We start from the raw sequence: 15,981 nt of genomic DNA, 5'->3' as shown, positions 1-15,981 counted from the left end.
TCCCCTCCTCCCTGTTTTTCTCATTAACAGTGTCAGGTCTCCACTCCGTGCGCTCTGCCTTCACATGTAAACTCTGTGTGTTTCGGGTGGAGGTGAGCCTCGGTGACGCCTCTCAGATCTAATGAAGCGTCTCGCTGTGTCTATAAATATCGCTTCAGTTTAATAAGAAATGGAGAGAGAGGGAAAAAAAACAGAAAACTGCGGTGTGTTTAAGGTGTTGAGATTACAGATGAACAGCAGGAATGTCGTCATGTGTTTAAAAGTAGTAGTGCCAAATTTAGATGGATATCCAACACAGTGTGCACGTAAACAATACGCACCAGGGTAGGAAGTGCATGTGAATGTGAATTAGAGACGTTCAAATACCGACACCAGTATCGGAAAAGCCTCCGATACCGCCTAAAATGCTCGGTATAAGCGAGAAAATGTACTTTAAAGTGACTATATGTAACTTTTAGAGGTTTCTGAAACTGTAATTGTCCATCTAATGATCTTAAATGACCTGTAACAGCAAAATTACAGTGAAAAGAACGCTAGTTTTATATAGTTTTTATTAATGGAAAAGCCTGTGTTAGTGAGTATGCAGGTAAAAGGTAGCAGGAGATTCTTATAAATAGGCCTAATTGTAAGTTTTTAAGTTATCTACTGTATTTATGGCTGATACTGTGGCACGGCTGTCACAGAAAAAAAAGGAATTAAATGAAGAACAACTGAAAGCTAAAAGGGAAAGTCAAAGACAACGAGTCAATCTCTGTCGGGCTTTCAACAGATAGAGACAATTACGGGATTGTAAATGATTCAAAAACGTGCCCGAAGTAGCTTTCAGGTATGTAAAATGTCTATTTCATTCATAAAATAACTTTACAGTGCGTGATGTGGTTGTACGTCAGTAGCCAACATTAAACGACGTCCCCCTTCCATTTAGCGTGGACGTTTTATTCCTTTCAGTCCGTGTTTGTGTTGGCTTACTATTTTCTTTTCCCTTGTCCCCTTGTACCTTTGTAAAGCGTCCATCAATTTTATGAAATGCAATTTCTTAATCTTATTATTACGTTGGTTGCTATAACAATCTCTTAATGCTTTGGCTCGTGACACGGTGACAGTGATAACGTTACCTGGTTTAGCTCACGAGAGAATCAAAGTAGGCTAAGTTACCATATGCAACACTTGAAATGTAATGATGCAATCTGTAACGTATTCTCGGATTGTAAATTAATGATTTTCTTTCTGAGCAAAACATTCATCGCGACTATTTGACCTCCCCCTAACGCTGACTCAGTAATCTACAGTGGGTAACACAGCACCGTAAAGAAAAGACCTTTACGACAGCGGGTGTGGTAAAAACCCGACCACTTTTGTCCAAAGAGGCCGCTAGAATCAACTCAAACTGAAAGTTACATATCAACACTTTAAAGCAACACTAGCAACAGTCTTTTTCCTGTCTGGACGTGTTTGATATTATCGTAAGTTTTAACTCTTGGTGGTGAAGTCAAATCACGTGAACATTGTCAACAACCAATGGGTGCTCTCCCTTCAGCACCAAACGGGAAGCAGCAAACGGCTAGAGCCAGTATTGTTTATGGTTGCTTTGGCGCCCTGCTAAACGCTAAAGGCAAGGCAAGGCAAGGCAAGGCAGCTTTATTTGTATAGCACATTTCAGCAACAAGGCAATTCAAAGTGCTTTACATGAAACATGAAACATTAAAAACAGTTAGAAAACAATTAAAAACAATTTCAAAGCATTAAAACAATTAACAACAATTTAAGATCATTAAAAGACAAGAATAAAATGTACAGTGCAGTATAAGAATTTTAAAGAAAGAGCAGTTAAAAATAGGTTATTTAAAGAAAGGCAACATTAAAAAGATATGTCTTCAGCCTGGATTTAAAAGAACTGAGAGTTGCAGCGGACCTACAGTTTTCTGGGAATTTGTTCCAGATATGTGGAGCATAAAAACTGAACGCTGCTTCCCCCTGTTTAGTTCTGACTCTGTGGACAACAAGTAGACCTGTCCCAGACGACCTGAGAGGTCTGGGTGGGTCATAATGTAGTAGCAGATCAGTAGTGTATTTTGGCGCTAAACCGTTTAGTGTTTAGGGCCAAAATACACTGTTCCTAAAGAGGAACAGTTGCCGATTTTAAACCCCAGGTACTGCCGCCATTCATCTGCATGTACGGCAGAACAGAACATCTGAAAAACTTTCCCTTAAGTTGCCAGCTAACGCTAGCGTTAGCTAGCTAGCTTGGTTCAGTTTTTCAAAACCAATCCAGTTGTAGTCTTTCAACTTGTGACCCTGCAAGATCCCCAGTCTTTACATATTACGACAGTCTTTAACGTTAGATGTGAGATGATAGTCTTTAGATGTGAGATGGTGTTAGACTTTAGTCTTTGCAAAGTCTTCAACTGTATAGTAGGCATTAACTGCAACGGCCGCTAAAAGGACCGGCACCTCACGGTGTCCTGTACCCGGCTCACAGTCACCTTTTCTCGGCCAAACTTAACTGTAAAGACCGCTAAACTTAACATTCGTGTGACCGGTCGTCACAGGAAATGCTTTCGTAGGAAATCATACAAATTGTTGTGTGTTTTCGTATAATATCATAAGAAGCCGTTCATGAGAATTGTGTTGTATTGTGTACTCTGAACCCAGAATTAGATGATGTCTTGCATGGAAGTGCTGGCTTGAAGTCCTTCCTTTTGGATTGGAAAACCCTCTGTAAAATAAGTAAGTGTGTTTTTAACTTCTGAGTAAAACTGTACTGACACATTCAGAGAGGAAAACATTGAAGTTACGAGCGAAAGTGATCCTGGGGGCAGAAGTACAACCTGCCAGCAACAGAAATGTAATGAACAGAGTCTTACTGCAGCACTGATGCTCTCGTTGCACTTGAACTCCTGCTGTAATCAGATGTAATGTGGAGGACAGAGGCGCAGAAAAATCGCTGGAAATCTCTTTCATTCGGAGACTCCCTGCTGATCTACAGTAGCTTCACTGATGTGGCGCTGCAGCAGCAGCAGGTTATTCTTTTTTTCTCGCAAAAACCAACACAGAGAGCACAAAAATAACAAAACTAAGCGACGACGCGGCAACAACAGCAGCAAAATATAGATCAGGCTGTACAACAACTTCTACAAACAACGAGCACACAAACAACTCCTCTTTGCTCTTAAATCTAACCTGATTTCCCTTCACACTTACAGGGAAAAAACTTTTTCTTTTGTATGACTCATCCATCATTTTTTTTGCTTCTCTCAATGACTCTTTATGTGTCCTGTCTTATTTCTTCTCAGTGGTGATTGAAACGTTCCTTTTGACTTTACAAAGCAGCACAGTAAAGGATTCCTAGAGAAGGGTTGGAACCTCTAGTTCTCGTGGACGTCTCAGATGCAGCGTGTTCGGGATAGGTACATATTAAAATGGACCTAAAAACATGTTTGTCTGCAACAGTTTGGCTCTTGTGTGTGTTTAAGTTCACGTGTTTTGACAGCGAGAACGGTGAGGATTGGACGTGAGAAGTGTCTGAAGGAAACATTGGGGTTGCTGTAGCGAGGATAGAAGAACCCTGAACCGATGACTGACGGACAGCCAGGCGTACAGATGCAGACAGACGGGTCCTTTCATGGATTCAAAGTGTCCATCACGTCTTCCTGTGGTGGAGTGATGCAACAAGCAGAAATACCATCACACACACACACACACACACACACACACACACACACACTTTCATATGTGCATGAATGCATTTAAAAAAGAAGGTTTTTCTTTGACAGCTAGTGGCATCATATAGAAGCACGGACGCATGCACGCACAAACACACACGCACACACACACACACACACACACACACACACACACACACTTTCATATGTGCATGAATGCATTTAAAAAATAACGTTTTTCCGTAGGCTAGTGGCATCATATAGAAGCACTTTCATATGTGCATGAATGCATTTAATAGTTTAAATAGTGTTTTTCTTTGCAGACTAGTGGCATACCTAGAAGCATGAATGCATGCACGCACACACGCGCGCGCGCACACACACACACACACACATACACACACACACACAGAGACACGTATGAGGCAACACATCTGTGTTGCTGTCAGTGGTAAAGTTAGAACATCTCTAAGGCTGCGTGCGGTTGAAAGATAAAGTACTAAAACACAGCACATAAATATGTCACTTTTAAGGCAGCCTGGTCTCACAGAATTCCGTGAAAGAAGAAGAATTATTTGTTTATATTAGGACAATGCACATTAATCAACATTTCTGTAAACGCACCAGTGTTAGCCAGTCAGCTAATTTTCAACTGTAGTCCTAGTTGCATGCATGTCTTTATGGTGGGAAGAAACTGGAGCACCCAGAGGAAACCCACACAAGCACAGAGAGAACATGCAAACTCCACACAGAAAGGCCTGGGACGACCTGGGTTTGAACCCAGAGCCTTCTTGCTGTGAGGAAGAAGTGCTAACCACTGAGCCACCGTGAAATGATCATGAACTGTTAACAACTCATTATGTGGTGGTTGCACGGAATGTGTGAAAATGGTGGCCACCACGGAAAACAATGCCAATGTAAAGTCAATGAGAAGATGACGTAGCATTAAGAGCGACTACGGTAGTGAGTAGTTTGTAAGGCCAAAATTCCGCTGTTCTCATTCCCAACTCGTCAGTTTTACAGTAAACAGGTTTAACCCTTGTGTTATCCTCCTGGGTCAAAATTAACACTCTATTAGACTTTTTTACCTTTTTGATGCTTTTTTTCATGTTTTGCTTGCTTATTTCAATGTTTTTTTTGCACTAGTTTTACACTTGTTTTTTGTCGGAATTAATTGTCAATAAACCTAATTTATATGAAATTATACCTAATTTTTGTGTAAGAAAAAAAGCAGAAATGATGAATGATTTGGACTAATGGTTAAGATCAGAGGAATGAAGGTAATGGATAATCACAGATATGTCAAAGTTTAGTCAGGACAATGCTATGAAATTGAATACAACACAGAGATCTGATCCTTAATTTCACTTGTGAAGAGCGTTGTATGGAATCATCCATGTTATTTCAGGGCAATTTGGTTGAAAGAAACCCAAATTTCTGCTATGGACCTTTTCCAGGACTGCGTGGGTGTGGACAGACTGAGGGATTGACATCTTCCTGAGTCCACTGTTAGTGCTGTTGCACCTGTTAGGGCGGGACAAAAGACACCTTTGTCATCCTTATTGGTAGAAAGAATTTGTGACAAAATAAGTTCCCATCAAAGCTCCTGAAAAGAGTCTAATCAGCCAGAATAACTGAAAACACCTGTGTGTGTGTTCAGAGGCTTTAACAATGACTTTTGGTTTCACAGGGGACACAAACAGCGGTCTCCTGGGTAAAAGGTCATGTGTTTGTTTTTTTTAAAGATTATTTTTTGGGGCATTTTAGGCCTTTATTTCCATAGGACAGCAGAAGACATGAAAGGGGAGAGAGGGGGGGGGGGAATGACATGCAGCAATGGGCACCTGCTCTACCAACTGAGCTATCCCGGCCACGTGTCTCATGTTTGTTTGCCATCCCTCCTCCAATACGGGAACTTTGTGGCTCTTTATACTAGTATTTTCCAGCTTATCCAAGAGGCTTTTTAAAGATTTTGTTTAGCTTAAGAAGAAGGAGAATTTTATCAACACATAAAAGGAACACTTCAACCTTCAGTTTATCACAAATATTCAGCATCACCACAAATGTGGATACATGTTTTCACTGGACACTAAGGGCATGAAAAACTCATCTGAAAAGTAAGCTGTCAGACCAATGTAGCGGAGTAAAAAGTCCAATATGTATCTGAGATGTAGAGGAGTTGATGTATAAAGTAGCAGAAAATGGAAATACTTGAGTAAAGTACAAATACCTCAAACTTTTACTTTTGTATGAGAAAATGTGATTCGTTAGCCTACATTTCACCACTGGCCATGGTTCATAAGTCGGCTCTAAATACAAATATTGAGAACATGATCTACAGCTTCCTGTTCTCCAAACTCAAGGACAGAAAATGTGTTAAAGGTCTTATGACATGCTGCTTTTTGGATGCTTTTATATAGACCTTAGTGTTCCCCTAATACTGTATCTGAAGTCTCTTTTATATAGGCCTTAGTGTTCCCCTAATACTGTATCTGAAGTCTTTTTTATATAGACCTTAGTGGTCCCCTAATACTGTATCTGAAGTCTCTTTTATATAGACCTCAGTGGTCCCCTAATACTGTATCTGAAGTCTCTTTTATATAGGCCTTAGTGGTCCCCTAATACTGTATCTGAAGTCTCTTTTATATAGACCTCAGTGGTCCCCTAATACTGTATCTGAAGTCTCTTTTATATAGACCTTAGTGGTCCCCTAATACTGTATCTGAAGTCTCTTTTATATAGGCCTTAGTGGTCCCCTAATACTGTATCTGAAGTCTCTTTCCCGAAATTCAGCCTTGGTACAGAATTACAGCCACTAGAGCCAGTCCCACAATGAGCTTTCCTTAGGATGTGCCATTTCTGTGTCTGTAGCTATTGAGGAGGAGAGATGGGGGGGCAAGGTGGAGGGTGGGGGTGCGGCCTTGACCAACTGCCACTTTGCTTGTTTGCGAGCCATGATGTCTCTCTCTCTCATGGGTGGGCCAAATTATCTGGGTGGGCAAAGCAGAGAAAGGGGAGGTAACCTTGCTCCTTATGACCTCATAAGGAGAAGATTCCTGATCGGCCCATCTGAGCTTTTTATTTTCTCAAAAGCAGAGCAGGACTACCCAGGGCTCGGTTTACACCTATCGCCATTTCTAGCCACTGGTGACCATAGGCAGGCTGGGGGAACTCATTTTAATGTTGAAAAAAAATCATAAAGTGAAATTTTTATGCAATGGGACCTTTAACTTGTGTGAGTTTAATATTGATATTCAAATAGTTACTTCTATGTCAAAAAAGGGAAACAGCTTAAGGAAGAGTGTTCTGACAGAATATGCCAAAATAAAAAGACAACAACTGTGAAAGCTGTCAAGGCAGAAAGAGAGGAAGAAAGGAACCCTGCAGATCAGATAATGAGAAAAACTGCAGATCCCAGGAAGCCTTAATACAATATAAAAAATAACTGAGACATAAAGACAAACATTTAGCAGAGAAGTGCTTTACCGCTTAGAATATAAACCATACTCAAACTTCCTTAATGCAGGAAATGACTGAAATTTGAAAATGAAAGGCATTTTATTCCTAAAGTAGTAAAGCAAGACAAACTGATTAAGTTGTCTTCAACAAGCCGCTCGAAGGAAATTAAACTAGATAGAGGAAACAATGGACTGTCTAATCAGCCTCTGCATCCCGAAAATGAAAGCATTATTAAAGCTGTGATGAATACAATCGTGGCTGTGGAGAGCAGAGATACTGAAACAAGCTGAAAGGGGAAATATTATGCTAATAACAAGAGAGAGGGAATCTGCTTTAAAGACGTTCTAACACTGACTGCATGTCACAGTTACTGGAGAATCTGTGAATACTTTATATGATGTATTTGTATTTTCCAACAAAAGAATAATTACATTTTTTCCTTTTGATAGCTAATTTATATATCCACAAACACGGATTCTCAAGTCCATTTTACTCTTTTAAGCCACCATAACTCGTTGAAGCCGCAATTATGGCCCATATTTTGAAACTGACAGCACCCTCTAGTGCAGGGGTCTCCAACCTTTCTTCATCTAAGAGCTACTTTAAAATAACAAAAGCGGTGGCAGGGTTGGCTCTGTGGTAGAGCGGGCACACGTATACTGATAGGTTTATGCCTCGATGCAGAGGTCCAGGTCCAGGGTTCAAATCCGACCTGTGACAATTTCCTGCATGTCTTACCCCTTTCTCGCCTAGCTGTCCTATCAAAATAAAGGTGGAAAAAGCCCCAAAAATAACAAGTAGCCATGAATTACTTGCATCACATCACTTACATTTATTTACGTAACACACATAAGCTGAATTAAGCTATGCTGCTTGCTGAAATTGCAATACCCAAAGCTTATGAAAAATCCTAACTTCACGTCAAAGTTCATGACTATTTTACACTTCTTTAAGCCCAGATAGCTACATCACTGAAAATATTCCCATCAGGGTCCAAGAAAAAATGACCACTTTACACGTCTATGGCCCACAAAGTTAGCTACCTCACTTTTAATATGAAAAATAAAATATAAATATAAAAATGCTAATTTTGTGTCTCAGTGGAAACCTACTGGAAACCTGCTCGCGAGCAACTGGTAGCTCACAAGCTACTTGTTGGAGACCCCTGCTCTAGTGTGTGTAATAGTTTTAACGGAAGCAAAGCAGAAAGTAAGATGATGAAGCCTTGTGTTGTCCTTCGGGTCACCGGGACCTCAACGCCAGGCCAATACAAAACGTCACATAAACTGGACGGGTCCCGGTGACCCAAAAGACAATGCAAGGGATAAGGGCGTTTTCACACCTATAGTTTGTTTGCTCTGGGCCGAATCAGTTGATGAGTTTGTAAAACTGGAGCGATTTCCCCTTGGTTCGGTTTAGTTTCACACCTGGAAAAATCCAAGTGTACCAAAATGCGTCATTACAAATCACCCAAGAACGTTCCCTTCTCTCATTGGTCGGATGTTTCGGGTTCGGGAGCAAGAAAGTAAATACAGAAACAAGGTCCTGTGTTCTGGACTAGTGCATATTTCTTGCATCTCCATTGTCAAACCAGCTCATTTTGTTTAAATAATCAGACATCGTTACTACGTATGCGCCATCTTCCCATCCTCTGAGGTCCTCAACTTTGGTGTAATCCTGGACTCCACTCTCTCTTTCCATACTCACATGTTGAAAGCGCTATATAAATAGAAGTTATTTGTATTATTATTATTTTTATACGTCTGCTCTGTTTACCGAGACTTCGCTCGGCTCTTCCGGTGTCTGTCTCCAACTTTAGCAACGGCTGGTTTGACCACGAAGATGCGAGTGACCGCAGTCTATTTCTGTACAGCAGATGGCAAAGCACACCTGACTACAGCGCGGAGTATACTGCGTTCTCCGCGTCTTCTCCACACTTTGACCCTACGATCCAACTGCCGTAGGCAGAATCATGCAATCCACCAAACACCAAACGAGTCAATGGCAGAACAAGCTGTTTGGCATTGGCAGAGAAGATTTGGCACATACTCAGTGCTGCTGCTCATCCCACAAATGCATGTTCCTTACAAATGGTGCATTATTTGAAAGGGAACTAAACAGGCTTTCCAACAGTATAAGATTTATTGCCAAAAAGCATTGTTACCACAGAAAAATAATCTACCAAACACAAAATGTTTAGTTGGTGCGGGTCGAGGTCAGCTCACGTTCTCACCACAAACAAATCGCTCCAGAGTTGGATTGAAAGCGAACCTCGACCTCTTCATCAAGGAGGTCTTGGCAACAATCGCTGCAGTGCACGGGCCAACACAGCCTATCCGCTCCCCCGGTATGACCGGACAGATGGGCGCCGAAATAAAACTCGCCCGGTGTGTTTTCACTGTTAGTAGGGATGGGTCAGACAACACAGGACTTAGAGATCTGGGTTTATGTCCCTTATAAGTAAAGTGCGAGTTTTTATTTCAACCTTATGGATCAAACGGAACTACGTCACGTTCTGCGTCGCGTGCGTAACCGAAAGTGAAGTAACTTAACCCAAACTGTGACCGTTTCATAACGTTAACATGTTTCAAACTGTGACTGTACGTTCTCTGGTTTAGATATGAGGACGGAAAAGGCTCCTGTGGGTCATTTTTAATGTCACAGCTATGGGCGCTAATTCATAAAATCGCTAGTATGGGTTGTATTAAAGCTGTCAGACAAATGTAGCCGAGCAGAATTATAAAGTAACACACAAGTACCTCAACATTGTGCTTAAGTACAGTACTTAAATGTGCCTAGTTAAGTCAAATGAGAAACCACAAAAGAACGTCTTGATTCTCAGAATAAACACATTTTTTCTTATTGTTGTTCTTCATGTATTTATTCATCCCGTCAGTCCATTTTTTTTATACATAATTGTCTGTCTGTGACATGCCTTTTATGTTATTTTTGTACTTTTTTTGTTGTTCGGCCAAATGTTTTTTTTTTCATGATTTTCCTGTTTGTGTGAAAACTCGTTCTGCTTCTCTTCGTCTATCAAATTCAATGTTTGCCAATAAAAGTAAAAAAAATAAATAAAGACAGGCCGCATACGACCCCAAGGCAAAGTATTCTGATAATAAATGGACAGAAATGTTTTGTGTGAGGCACAGATGCCCTCTAAGCGCCACCTGATTCATCATTTATAAAGCTGAATGAGTCGGCGACCACTCTGCAGTCATCTGCAACACTCCGGCTCACTGCAGGGGACGGGGAAAACAAAACGTCTGTTATATGCAGAAGACCTTGGACGAGGACTGCGGCACGAATCTGTCCTTACAGGAGATTTCACCGCAGGGGCTGCAGGATTATCAATAAATACAGGAGAAGAGTCACGATGATTCAGAGCAAATCCAGGTGTCAGAGAAGTGGCTTTCATTTCACACACAGCTACACCCGAGTCTCTACAATAATCTGATGGGTTGAGGAAGGAACATGGAGCTTTAATTTTGTTAGATATAGATAATGTAAGCACTTCAACTTAGTTTTTTTTTTTTTTTTTTTTATTTTTGGGGAATTTTCAGCCTTTATTTTGACAGGACAGCTTAAGACATGAAAGGGGAGAGAGAGGGGGAATGACATGCAGCAAAGGGCTGCAGGTCGGAGTCGAGCACTGGCAGAGTAAACCTCTGTATATGGGCGCCCATTCTACCAACTGAGCTATCCGGGCGCCCAATTCAAGTTTGTTTTAAAGGAAATATTCCTTTTCGTAGTTTGATGTGGCTAATATCCTTGACATTTGGGGTCTCAGGTGTTTTAGCAATGTGATTATGAAACATTAATGTACTTATAGCACATGGGGGGTTAATCCTAGCCTGGTTGACATCAGACCCTTCTCAGTTGTAACTGAGAGTGGGTCTGGGGAAGGTTCACTCACAGCCCATTTCCTTCAACCAATCAGACCGATGATCAGAGTGACGTAGCAGCAACAGCGGCATCAACGGGTTGCTGCGCTTCAGTGGCCGTAATGTTGAATGTAAACAAAAAGCTGCTCGCCGACGCTGCACTATCGTCATCTTGTAAAGCCCGCCTCTACGGTTGTGATTGGTGCCTCGATTTGGAAAAATTGGAAATGGCCTCGAAAGGGCTCTTGGCCAGATCGACTTACAGAACAAATCTCAAATTTGCCAGAAGTTTGTCAGGGTTTTCCCAGGCTAGGTTAATCCCACACATCGTTGTCTTCAGTCCAAGTTACTGTCCGCATGTTGGGTTTGTCACCTCTGTGTATTCACTTGTGTAATGTTAAAAATAATTGTCATGTCGAGCAGTCTGCCTATCAGTAAGCACAGCCCTATGTTCCCACATTTCTTTTTTCATAAATTTGTATCAGGTTTTCTCCCCCTTTCTCCCAATTTGGTAGCCAATTACACCCATTATCCAGTAGCAATGGACTACAGATGGAATGAAACCTTAACCCTAACATAGGAATTTTTTAAATGTGGGAATATAGGGCTGTGGGAAAGGGCCTAATTTTCAGTGAAAAAAAGAATTCTTAGAAATATGGGAACATAGGGCTGTGGGACCATATGGTCCCACAGCCCTATGGTGTTTGAGAGGGCTGACCCCTCTCAAACACCAGCTGAACCTTTTTCACCCCACAGCCACAAGCTGCAGGGCTGATGAGGCAAAGTGGAAAAAGGTGACTGAGAGAGACAGGTGGGAGAGTTTGAGGCCATGTGGACAGGTAGAGAATGGCTGGGAGAAACTATCAAACTGTGATTAAAGCACACAACGATAAGATAAAAAGATAACCATCTTGGCATAAATTAGTTTCCATCTGTTTTCAAGCAAATCTTGAATTTGTGCATTAAAAAAACCGGAATGAAAGAAAAGTTTTCCCTCCTGGCTGAGGTGGAAACATTGCAGTTATTGTATTGGGGCAATTTTGCAAATTCACTCTGACAAAGAGGAGCGAGACAACAATCTCTTACAGTACGTCATTAATGCGTGGTACACAAGACAAAAGGAATTCCAAAAGTGCACCCCGATGAGAAGTTATCCGTCTCTTTTGTAACAATCTTATGTCGTCTCCTTCTGTGCGTACTCCCTTCGGCCTAGGATGCTTCTCATCAGCCTTCTCACATCTTTCCAATTAACAAACCGTCTGCCTGCTCTCCCACAGGCCAACCGTGTGACCTTTTGGCTTTAGCAACTTTTCTCAGAGGCATCTTCCTAAGATTCAGAATAAATGTTGGACAATTTAAACATTATATGCAATAAAGACAGGCAAATGCGATTATACATGTGTGGCAAAGCGAGTGGCACTCAAGAAAAACTAAAAATATCCGACAACGCCACTTGGGATAGGCCCAAGACCTTTAAGGTACACAGATTACGTTATCAGGGGTCAGAGACAATAAATGATTATAAAAGTATACAGTTTTATTTAGTTAAATATTCTTTTTTAAAACTGGCAATATGTTCACTGTTAAAAGTTAATAGATAAGTAATATTAGAAAACAATAAACAAAACACAATTCAAATCAATAAACAATCATGCATAATGAAAAAAAGAGTAAACAAAATCAAACAAAATAATAAGAAGAAAAACCCACATGCAATATGTACAACAGTTAATATAATATATCCAAACCACTTCTTGCACTAGTATTCAGACCAGGGTTTCCAGAGTCCAGAACCCTTTTGCCGTAATCCAGAATCATTTTGCCGTTATCCAGAACCCTTTTTTTGCCGTTATCCAGAACACTTTTTTTGCCGTTATCCACAACACTTTCAATGGGGGAAGAACGCGCCGGGGGAATACTGGCCCTTTAATAAGTCGTGGCACCACGATAGCCCCACAGCAGCATGTATGAGGGTGCAGCCTGGTCCAGCTGTGTTGTGAAACACACCATTAAAAACAGGACCGCAATGAATTTAAAACAAACATTAGTACCACATGCACGGCGACACAGAACAATGAAAGGACCAAAATATGGAAAAAGTGGCCAAAAACGTAAAGCACGCCAACCCGGACACGTCTCCACAGACACCCAGCAGGCGAAGACAAACAGAACGAGTCCACACACACAGGCTTAAATAATGTCCCCGCCTCTCCCAATCAATCGGAATGAGCCCCAGGTATGCTGATCCACACTCCTGTGTGCAGGTAAGAGGGAGGGGAAAATCTCATCCGGTCACACATGCAATACTGTAATTTCCCTTACAATCGATCAAAACAAAATGGGAGAAAGTGCGGTGTGAACAGACATATGGTGCGTTCTTTTTGTCTTGTAATCGCGACTAGTAGCTCGAGTGTGACGTCACATCCATGTCGGAAAACGAGTAACCGCGGGTTGTTGCGTTCTTTTTGTCACACAATACTACGAGTCGGAGAAAGGATGGATTTTTGTAACATTTTTAGTAACATTTAGGATTCTATTCACCCAGTTATTGACATATTACACACATATATTTCACAGTTTGATACATGAAAATTACGTTTTGATTAACGTTAGGCTACTGCTCTGCTTTCTGCTCAAGGCTCGGCTTAAGCCGTTGTTGTCATATAGTAACCGAGCGTCTCTAGCCAATTTCAGCTGCACAAGCTACAAAATAACTAATCAGGCGGTATTTAACTCCTAATAAGACTGTAGCGATAGGTAGCAGTATACAGCACTATGTTTAACTCCTAATAAGACTGTAGAGACATGTCTATAGGTAGCAGTATACAGCACTATGTGTACGACTTCTTCATTTGGTTACAACAAAGACAAAAGTGCTTAAAATTGTAGAAAACCACAATGTTTACTACGTGTGATGCACGACGTAGCCATCTTTGAAAGTGAACTCGAGGTCCTCTGAGTTCAGACGACTTGACGAGTCGTATATACGACCTCGGTGGCGTTCTTTTTGCAACTTCCGGTTCGTAACTCCGGAAAACAACTCGTAAATTGACTTTGGTGGACAAAAAGAACGCACCACTACCCCCAATTTCCACCAACTCCGGAATGGCTGCGGATCAATAGGACTATAGGAGTCACTAGGTTTCCATTAAAGTCAATGTGTGTATTTCCACTGACTGCAGAACGTCTGTGTCCCGACTCCGTCCCAGCTGCGGCAGCAGATACGCAGACCTTCTATTTTTGCCGGACGCCGGAGAGCTCCGCAGCAATTCAGCAGCATAGTGCGGGACAGGAAGTCGAGCACAGAAGCAAAGTGAAACATCCGGTTAATTTTCTAAATAAAATACACCGTGCTCAAGGCGGATCATATTTCCCTGCAATACACCTTGAAAACGTCATAATGGGGCGGAGACAGGCCTGAAGTCGGAATGGAAACAAACTGTTGCTGGTTTTGTGGTTCTGTTTATAGAAACTACATCCGGTTATATCGCGCGATCGTACGTGAATTTGTGACTTCAGCTGTCAGTCATGGCTGCAGCCGTTCCGCAAGATATACGGACCTGGTGGGTATTGACCGACGGCGGAGCACGGAGCCGACACGCCCCGATCAGACAGTGCGAGTTTGGCAGCCTGGTGGTGCCCTATCCATAAACAAAGGAAAAATATTACAATAAATAAGAGTCCTCACAAAAAAAAAATCATCAAAGGTCTCAAACTTTATACTTTACATTACTTTTTGTGTTCAAAAACCGATTAAAATGTATAGAAAAATAGACAAATTCAACCTTTATGAATATTGCTTCCACAATTCCACACTATTATGCAACTACAAAAGGCCTTAGAAGATTCAAGGTGCATCAGTACATACACATACAATTTAAAGGTGCAATATGTAATATTGTATGTAATACTGGCAGCTAGCGGTTAAAATAGTTACTGCACTACCAATTCAAAATACTGGAGAGTGGTTTCCCCCACCCCCTCCTGCCCAGACTCGAAGAGGTTGCCAGGCTGAGACCGCAGCATTCACAACAACGTTGCTATACGCTTTTCTCACATAGCCAGACATTATTCCACAGCACAGCGGAGTAGCTAACGGTAGATGCTAGTCTCACATAGCCAGACATTACTCCACAGCACAGCGGAGTAGCTAACGGTAGATGCTAGTCTCACATAGCCAGACATTACTCCACAGCACAGCGGAGTAGCTAACGGTAGATGCTAGTCTCACATAGCCAGACATTACTCCACAGCACAGCGGAGTAGCTAACGGTAGATGCTAGTCTCACATAGCCAGACATTACTCCACAGCACAGCGGAGTAGCTAACGGTAGATGCTAGTCTCACATAGCCAGACATTACTCCACAGCACAGCGGAGTAGCTAACGGTAGATGCTAGTCTCACATAGCCAGACATTACTCCACAGCACATTGGAGTAGCTAACGGTAGATGCTGGCTATATTGACAGTCATAAAAGCCCGTTCTCACGTGGAGCTCTGTAACCAACTGACAGACACACCTTTTTGGCTTAAAATGACAGTATGAACCGCTAAAAATACAACAACCTCACTGTCCTCTCCACACGCCAGTCAGGCACACTTCCTCGGCTTAGAATTACAATACAAAATGCTAAAAATACCACTACCTTGCCGACGGAACACAATTCATTGGCTTAGAATTACGGCAACAATCGCTAAACACACTGCAAACTCACAATCCTCTCTTTCCGATTTACAGCCCCCCTCTTGTGGCTTAAAATAACTCACCGTTGTCGGCTCCAGCCGCTGAAGAGGCTACACGCTGTAAACAGCCATGGGCTGCTTGCCTGGTCCTCCCGGTAACGTTAACAGTTAGCAGGTTTAGCATGGCGGCGTTAGCCAGGACCAGTCGGGATCACTTTACTGACTATGTCTCAATTGTTTTTGCGAGTAACCAACTCAGGTACTCTAGCTATATAATTCAATGTGAGTACACA

Source organism: Perca flavescens, chromosome 23, assembly GCF_004354835.1.
Source record: "Perca flavescens isolate YP-PL-M2 chromosome 23, PFLA_1.0, whole genome shotgun sequence".
NCBI lineage: Eukaryota > Metazoa > Chordata > Actinopteri > Perciformes > Percidae > Perca > Perca flavescens.
Note: the sequence above shows the minus strand (reverse complement) of the source record.